Source organism: Ziziphus jujuba, chromosome 10 (genome assembly GCF_031755915.1).
Source record: "Ziziphus jujuba cultivar Dongzao chromosome 10, ASM3175591v1".
Taxonomy (NCBI): Eukaryota; Viridiplantae; Streptophyta; class Magnoliopsida; order Rosales; family Rhamnaceae; genus Ziziphus; species Ziziphus jujuba.
In genome coordinates, this window is record NC_083388.1 from 14,969,393 (window position 1) to 14,979,643 (window position 10,251).

Genomic DNA, 10,251 nt, shown 5'->3' on the forward strand with positions numbered 1-10,251 from the left:
TTTTCTTTGAAATTATCTTTAAAATAATCTCTGATCGTCTTGCTTCTGTTGTTAGCCGTGTGGTTTCTTTGTATCAGTTTGGTTTTATCTGAGGTAGTCAAATTTGAGATTGCATTGCTGCTGCTTCTGACTGTGTCAAAATTTTGGGTCTGATGGTTTTTGGAGGTAATATGGCTTTAAAGATAGATATCAAAAAAGCCTTTGATACCCTTAACTGGGATTTTATTCTGATAGTGTAAAGCATTTTAGATTTTCTAATAAATTTAGATAGTGGATTTCAATGATATTGCATTCTGCTCGTATTTCTGTTTTGCTAAACGGATCCCTAGTTGGTTATTTTTCTTGTTCTCAAAGAGTGAGGCAAGGTGATCCTTTATCTCATCTTCTTTTCGGCTTGGTTGAGGATTTTATTATCACATATCTTTCCCAGTTGGTGGAGTCTAATTTTATCATTTCAATGCTATCTTATTAGGGTAAGAATGCACATTCTCATCTCGTGTATGTAGATGAAATTTTATTGTTTTTGCAAAGATAATTCTCGAAATCTGAACCGTACTATGAAAGCTTTTAATTTTTATGGATAACTTTTAGGCTAAGTGGTTAATAGGGATGAGCCTTTTATTTATTTTGGAGATGTTATATCTTTTGTTAGAAGGCAAAACTTGCTTTGGGTTTTTGGAATGAGGCAAGGGTCTCTTCCTTTTTCTTACTTTGATGTCCCTCTTTTTAAGGTATTCCTAAGATTTCTCATCTTAGGCCTATTGCTTATAAAATCCTTAATAGTTTTGAAGCTTGGAAGCGAAAATTACTTTCTTTTGAGGACGTTAATATTTAGTTAATTTTGTTATAATTTCTCATTTTGTTCACTCCTTCATGATTTATCATTCGCCTTTAGATCTTTTGAAGCAATTGAACTATGCTATTCGTAATTTTTAGTGGACTGATTCAATTTCTTCTCAGAAGGGAATTATGGTCTCATGGGATGTTTGCGATTGTTCTTTGTAGTTGGGAGGTTTTGGGATAAAAAAAAACTTGATGATTTTTTTAAGGCTTTCCTTGGTAAATTAGCTTAGAAAGTTTTAACTAATCACTTTTTTGTTTTTGATTTTCTAAGATCTTATTATAAAGGTGAACGCCATTATGTTTCATCCTTTATTTGGCCTTCTATACGTGAGCTTCAAAGGGAGGTTTATAACAATTGTCGTTGGTTGATTGGTAATGATTCTCAAGTTAGTTTTTTATTTGATAACTGGCTTGGAAAACCTCTTTTCTATTTAATGCACCTACATCATCAGGTTTGGGATTCAAATATTTAGGTTTCTAGTTTTCTTTCTTTTGATGGGGTACGGGTTTTGCTTAAGGCTTTCAGAGTTGCTTTTCTGGCTATCTTGAATTTGGTTGAAAAGATTTGTGTTAGTTTTGATGCAAGTGTTCGTTTAGTTTGGACCTTATCGACTTATGGTGAGGTTTTAGCCAAAGGGTTTATCATAATCTTTTAGGTAATGTTCCTCTTAGTGATTGGGTTTCTTTTTTACGGAAATCTTATATTTAAACAGGGAAATCTTTGTTTGTTGGTACTTGTTTAATAATAGAGCTCCCATGAATGAGATTTTTTGTAGAAGGGCTTTTAGTATGGCTTCTCGTTGTTGTCTTTGCAATCGAAATGTCGAAACAATCAATCATCTTTTTGTTGCTTATCTATATGCATCGACTCTTTGGCACTTCGTTAGTCTTTAATTTGATGTGGTAATTTATAACATCAAGTCTCCATTGGTAAACTTATCACTCTCTCTGCTGATATTGTCTTCAATTTAACCACCGCACTTAGTATGAAATCTTTCATTTAGAATTTCCTAGAAGATCACTCATCCTTGGATTATAATCACCTAAGTACGCTTAACTTCGAAATTTTTCAAAACTCTAAAGTCAACTGTTCTGAAAAGGCTTTGATATTATGAGAGTGACGATTATTACATATGAATCATCCTCTATCCCACACCCAGAAGATATGAGATTGGATACTACGTAGCTTGCCAATACCTCTTAAACCCGTCCATACTTGTTATCACAAGTCATCCCTTTAAAGGCCTAGCATCTTTGTTGGTATACTTATGGCTGGGTATAGGTTATGATACAATTTGTATCACCTCGATTTCACTAGGAGGCTTGTCACTCCCTGTTGTTATTGTTTCCAATTTCGCCACTACATTTGGTAGTAGGTTTTTTGTTTAGAGCTTCCCAAGAGATTATCCATTCTTAAACTACTTTGGTCTGAGCATGTTTAACTTTGGAATTTTTTTGAATCCTGAAGCCAATAACGTGGAAAAAGCTTCAACATTATGAGAGTAACTATCATTATATTTGAATCATCACCTATCCCATATCCAGATAACGTGGAATTGAATATCAAGTAGTCTGTCGATGTCTTTTACACCCGCGTAAACTTGTCGCCATATAATTGATCAATCTTCTCTTCCTCTTGCTTTATATTATTTGGCCAAGCAAGTTCAGTTTAGCTCTCATGTTTCTTCTCTTTATATTATGCGGCAGTTGTTGCTACTTTTTCTTTAGTGTTGTTTGTGTTGAATCAACATATTTATGAAAATAAATTCATTCTAGTTTCAAGTGCTATGGCTTTGGTTGGGCAAGCAATTAAAGAGGCTAAATTCTCTTCATTTGGGTTCAATGTACAATTTGATTGATGAGCTTTTGATTCTGAAGAGGTTAGATGTTACAATGGTTCCAAAGTGTGCTCCTAAGACTATTTCTATTCATTACGATCTTCCTTTACTAGTTTGGATAAAAGTTTACGTAAACAGTGCGGTTAATGGTTATCCTGGTTCAGGGGGGTCGGGGTTGTGTTTTCAAGAATTGTCAAGGTTTTGTTAGGGGGTGTTTTATGATTCCTCTTGGACTCACTACAGCTTTTAAGGCTGAGATTATCACAGATATGCATGTTACTGAATTGGCAGGGATGTTTCACTGGTTTAATGTCTAGTTAAAATGTAATTCTTTTTTTGTAGTTTCTTTGTTTGCTTCTCAGGTTGCTAAGGTTCCTTGGCATCTTTATAATAGATGGCTCAGCTATCTTCATTTTTTTTCTTCTATAAATTTCAAGGTCTCTTATATTTATAGAAAATAAATAGGATTGCTGATCTTTTGTCTAAAGCTACTGTTTCTACGTCTAATGTTCGTTGGCATTTGTCTCTTCCGGATTTTTGTTTGTAGGCTCATCATGAAAATCTCATAGGTGATAGATCTTTTAGATTTTGTTATGGGTTTTGTTTCTTTTTTACTGGTACTCTCTTTCCTCATTCAAATTCTCACTGATGGGGTTTTAATTACACCAGGATGAGAGCTTCTCTTTCTTTTGTCATCTTTTTAGTTTCCCCTTAATTTTGTACAACTTTTGTATTTATTTTCTTTTATTTAATAATATTTTGTTGTGTGGGGGGAGGAATTGCGAGTGCCAACCTAGTTATGTTCTGATTCTTTCTTATCTTAAGTAATCTTGTTTGTAACTATCTGATAGTTTAAGAACATTTAATTAATTTATTTTTGATCTTTTTTAAATGAAGTAAAAAAATTAATCGTTTCATACAAATGAGAATTATTCAATAAATAAATTTAGATTATTTGTAACACCCCAAATTTTCAAAATTTTATTTCTTTTTATCCAATTTTTTTTATGGTGCTTGAATATTTTTAATCCTCTTAAAAAAGTTTCTAAGGAAAAGTGGTGGCGAAATTTTTTAATTTTGTTATTTTTGGGAATTACAAAATTTATGTTTGGGAAAAAGGTACTCTTGTTATTGAATAAATATGGGTGTGTGCAATGTCAAATTGCTTTATTTGAAAGAAATAGATTTTTTCTTAAAATTTTTAAAAGCGTAGATATGCCCTATGCTATGTGTGTGTGTGTATATATATATATATATATATATATATATAAATATAACATGGATGGGGAATTAATTGTTTTACTTAAGGGCATTTTTGACAAGGCAAAAATTATGGAAATGACCCAAGATACAAGGGTATTTTAATATTTGAACTTTTAAAACCATTAAAATTTGCATTATTTCCTCATCTCTTTTATTATTATATTGGCTTACAAAGATATTTTGGACTTTCAATCTTTAAAATATTTTAAAATAACATTTTTACTCTTTTTGCACTTGATCTATAAGGTTGCCACCATCACTTTAGGAACCATTTTTTTTTTTTTTTTTCACCGAGAGCTCCTCCTCTCCATCTCTTACTCTTTTTTTGTTTTTCCTCCTTCATTCCATTCCTTAGTTTTCTTTCTAAAAAATCAAAAACTTTGTGGAAACCTTGGATATCAACATGGTTTGAACTTCTCATTTGCTTGTTTTTCAAATTAAAAATACTTTGTTCGTAACTTCCTTTTTTTTTTTTTTTTTTTTTTTTAACCAAAACCGAGAGCCCTCTAGTGTTTATTATTATTATTATTATGGAATTTAGCTTAGGATTAAAGCATGTTTTAGGTCTTTGATTTTTAAGCTAAGATTTTATGTTGCATGTGTAAGATTTACTTAGTTTTCAAAACAAACTTCTTGGTCCTCCTTGATTTTGCAAACCTGAGGGCAACATTGATTGTCTTCTCATTTTGATCTTTGGATTTTTAACTTGGTTTTAATCATGTTATGGGTATTTAAGTTCTAAACTAAGTTTTGTTCTAAATAGCTTTGCATGCTATTTTAAGATTTGATTTTTGGATTCTTAGAATGGTTTGATTTTTTAATTTTACATGCATGATATGGATTTTAAATTCTTGAAGATTATGGAAGTTAATTTGGATTTTTTTGGATATTTTTGAAGTTGGATTTTGGATTTATTATTATTGTTGGAAGATGATTTTATTGTTGGATGGAATTGCACGTTGAATTTAATGTTGGAAAATTCATTTTGTTGGTGATTAAAGATTTCGGGTTTCATAGCTAAATTGGTGCTTGGATTTTAAGTTTAAGTGTTAATCTTTGGTCTATAAAACTTGGAATTTGTCATGCATGTAAAATCTTGAGGTTGAGAATTATGTTTTTGGATTTAATGGAATTTTGGTGCTAGGATTTGTTGAAGATGGCGAACTGTACTTATAATTTTTTTGATGATTTATTATATTTTAGGTTAAGTTTGACTCTTTAAACTTTTGGATGACTTTTGGAAATTGTTCTTAAAAGTATTTTGAGGTTAAGATTATTATTTTTGAGTAAATTGTGAATTTTTGGGATTTTGGAAATGGATTTGATTTTTGGTGCTAAGTTATCCGAATGGCTTGATGGTATTAAAATGATGTATTTTTGTATGGTTTTAGATTGATAAATTTGTAAAGGAAATTTATTTTTCGTATATATATATATATATCTTGTGGTTAAGTGAAATTTCTAAATTTAGATTTTTTGAAAATATTGAATAAATATATTTTAAAGGTAGGGTTTAATTTTTGAATATTGGAAAATTTTTGTGAACTTAAAATAATTTGAGTTTAAGTATTGATTTTCTAAAATTTCTTGGAAGACTTTTAGGACAACAAAGTTTTTTATTTTTACTTTTATAAGGTTAAGTTGATTTTTCTTTAAATATTAGAAAATTTTTGGAAATGAAGTTTGAGGTTAAAAAATAATTTTCTTTTTATTTGGATGACAATTGCATTTGACAAGCTTATTTTATTTGATCTAGCAATTGGATTTCAATAATTAATTCTTGAGGTGATTTTATTCTTTATTAAAGCATTAATTGGTTTATTATTTGATCCTTGATGATGAGACAAATTATTAGATAATTTATTGGACTTGAGTTTAATAAGAATGTGTTGACAATTGGATTTGACAAGCTTATTTTATTTGGTCTTACAATTGGATTTCAATAATTAATTCTTGAGGTTGAGTTTATTTTGGATTAAAGCATTAATTGGTTTATTATTTGATCCTTGATGATGAGATGAATTATTGGATAATTTATTTATTGGATAATTTATTGGACTTAAGTTTAACAAAAATGTGTTGATAAAGTGGAATTGTTGTCTAAGTTTGTGGGCTTAATTGGTGAATTATGAAACTTGGTTTTATACTGATGGATGATGGTTAGAATTTATTGGTTTGAATTATGGATTGTTGGTTTGGTTTGAATGGTAATTGAGATTATTAAAGGATTAATTTGAATTCTGGAATCAAGTATTAATTAAGTTGTGGTTTTAACGAAGGACAACAAAGTATTTGATCAAGACTAGAACGGAGGATAGTACCTGGACTAGGGTTGTGGGGATTGTACTGTAAGTTGTCATTTTCTAAACCGCAAATTTTTTCGAAATGTACGTGTATGGGGATATGTATTGCATTCATTCATTCATAAGTATGACATTTAGAATTATATGTGTATCCATTGAGTATGAAGCATGGTTTCTGATGTGTAGCTTGTAATTTTTTTATTATTGTCATTATTATTTTTGAGAATGATATTCTAATTTCTATCCTTTTAGATTAGAAATTAGATAAGCTATCTTTAATTTAGATTCTTCTAGTGCCCCAGATCAAGATGGCTTTTTTGGAATATTTTTTCAGCATTGTTAGGATTTTAGCCAAAGATGTTAATGATGTTGTTTGCTTTTACTTTTTAATGGGATCTATGCCTTTAGGTTTGAATTCTAATTTTTTGCTCGCTCTTGCAAAGGTTTCTGATGCTGCTTGTTTAGATAAATTTGGGCCTATTGTTCATAGCAATATTTTGTTTAAAATAATTACTAAGATTATTGCTGATAGATTTGCTTCCATTGCAAGTAGAATTGTTTCTCTGAACCATTTTGGTTTCAGTAAAAGTAGAAATATTAGTGACTATATTGCCGCTGCTTCTATCTGAGTCAACCTTTTGCATAAAAAATGTTCTAGAAATAATGTTTCTTTTAAGATTCATATCAATAAGGCACTTGATACCCTAAGTTGGCCTTTTCTTTTATCAAATTTGACTAATTTTAGTTTTTCACATAAATTTGAATCCATCTCATTCATTCAACAATATAAGCATGAAATTACAACTGGTACACATATGCTAAGCATGTGAGCTTACAAAATGAGTAAAGCATTTAAAATTTAAAAAATTCAATCGTTAACACATAACTTTTCATAAACAAATGAGGTAAAAACCAGTTGCAACATGTCTATTCCAAATAGAGCAAAATGTGGTACGTGGTTTGAACTAAATTCCTATTGTCCAACTAGTAGGGTAGCAACCAAACTAGCTTTACCTGCTTAGTTCCCTTTTATAACACAAATAGTGGACCGATGTTATTAGAAATTATAAATCTGGCACCATAGGTCTTCCAAGGATAATGTTCCTATTTTTTTGTGCATAGTTCTGCCTATGCTTTTGCATACATAACTTAGGCTCGAAACAACATTAAAATATACCTTGCATCAGTTATAAAATAAACAAGAAAACATAAATTCATAAAAGGAAAGTAAGTGATACTAAGGTGTGGGTGCTAGCTAGGTAATACATGCACCATCAAGTGGCAAAATTGCCACACTTCAACACTCCTCCTTGGCAATTTTGTATGAGATTGAGAAATCCTTTCAACATTTCAAATCTCTTCTTTCCAATGGCTTGGTGAAGGTATCCACCAAGTTCTCATCGGAACTCACACACTTTAACTTCACTTCACCACTTGCTTCAAATTCCCTTACAGAATGATATTTGATTGGTTTGTACTTGGTCCTTCCATGTTAGACTGGATTTTGTGCACTTACTATTGCTGAAGTATTGGCACACAATATTACTATGGCATCCTCTTACTTCAAACTTAAGTCCTCCAATAATTTTCTAAGACAAACACCTTGATTAGCACAACTTAAGCAAGCAATATACTTTACTTTCACGGTACTTTGTTTAACTATTTGTTGCTTCTTAAAATTCCATGAGAAATGACCATTTCCAAAAATATAAATGTAGCTCGATGTGCTCTTACTATCATCCAAAAAACTAACGCAATCAACATGACTATAACTAGGTAAAGCTTTATTAATGACATCCATATTTGTACCATACACCAAAATCACTAGTACCCTTCAAATACCTTATGATTCTTTTTTCACAAATAAAATGATTTTGTGAAGGATTATGCACTATGCATAATTCTTAACAAAATAGCCACATTAAACATAATATTCGGTTTAATAGAGCATACATACAAAAGGCTACCAATCAAACTTTTATAGGTGGAAGAATTTGCTTTTGGAGAATCATCATCCTTTACTAACTTGGTGCCTTTATTCATAGGTGTGGCAATACTATTGCACTTCTCCATCTCAAACTTCTTGAGCAACTCCTTCACATAGCTTTCTTGAGATATGAAGATGCCTTTAAATGATTGGACAGCTTCAATTCTAAGAAAATACTTCATCTTTCCAAGGCTAGACATCTCTTTTACTTGTATCGAACGTATAATTGCTAGCTATAATATTTTTACTTTAATCTCTAATCAAGAATGTGTAATGAGACGTCTTCAATTGTTTCATAGAACCAATTGGAGATGTAGATCAAATGGGAAGAGTGGGAAAGAAACAAATAAGGGTATGTGGTAAATAGTGATCTATTTTGATTTTATATTTTTACTTTTTATTTAATAAAATGAAGGGCACCAAAAGAAAGAATAGATTTTATTATTACTACATGTTAGTAACAGCCCTTTGATACTTTAAAGGATGTCCCGCATATTTTGCTTGTGCTTAATGTTTTCCACTTATATTAGAAATCTTATAATTATAAGAATGTGTTATAATGGGATTTATTGGATTGTTTTATCAACAGTGGGGTTAAAACCCACCTCATTGACTTTGTGCTAATGATTTATTATTATTATTATTAGTTAACAATAATTCTTTTATATTCATAGAGATAAAGGACATAATTCACATGGATATAGTAAGTCTCGCTTAGGCTACTGTAATGGTAGTCTTTGCATTTTCTCTTCGCTTATATTATGGGGCAGAAGTGTACTAACTATATCATTTCTTTTCCTGCAAAGCCCTTTTCTATTTTAATTTCACTTTTTAAATTGAAATTCCCATTTGAAATGGAAATAAAAAACATCTTTATTTTGAAACGATATTTGATTCTAATGGAGTAATGGATTCTATGAATAATATCTGAACATCTCAATCAAATAAATATTTCAATTATTCCCATGTTTGTACTTCGAAAGGAAAACAAATGGTAGAGAATTGATTCCAACCGTACTCTTCATAACTTTTCTATTTTGATGAACCAACTCTCACCAAAGTTATATATGGGCAATGGGAAAAAACAAAACCTTTTTTTAATTTTTTTTTTCCTTTTACTGTTCAAAGAGAAAAGAAATCTATTATTACATGGATACTCATTTTTTGTGGGAAAAAACATAGTAGTTGTCCAGTGAGATACTACAACTAGATATAATAAAATATTATCTTGGCTGAGTCACATGTTGTGCACTTACTACTTGTTTTGTTATTTGGTTTATTAATTTATCAATTTTATTTATGCTGTACTTGCTTTATTTAACTTATTTTATATCATGGTTAAAACTTTAAAAATCGGTGAGGTTTATTAATATTTTTCGAAATTCAAAGAAGTTCCCATGGAACCCCCTGGAATATTTGTCAACTGCTCAATCAATTACTTCTTTGTCGGAATGCTAACAAATTTATTATTTTATTTTATTTTATCCATACTCCTTTTTCTTTCATTGTTTTTTTTCTTTCTTTCAATGTATATTGTGATTCATATTAAAAATAATCCAAAATACTGGAATTAGAATCATAGGAATAAGACTTTTATTTTAATTACTTTCGATTATTAACTGGAATCAACACAAATTAAATAGAACTAAATGAAGAAATAGAATTGAGACACGACACTATGTAATTTATATATAGAATTGATATCTATATATATGAAGATAATAATGTAGCTTGACATATATGAAGTTAACATGTATTTTCAGACAGTAAAATTTATATAGTACAATTACAATACTAGATAGTATGTTATAAAGAAATATATGAATATTTTTTTTACCATATTATCGTCTCTCTTAGAATACTATTGATTCTATTTCGTTCATTTCATTCATTTAATACATGAAATTGGAATATTTTTCATTTTATTTCCTTGCTTTAATCATTGATAAGAATTAAAAAGTCAAGTTTAACTTAAATTAATCGCTCTGCCTTACTGTTTTCACATATATTATAAACA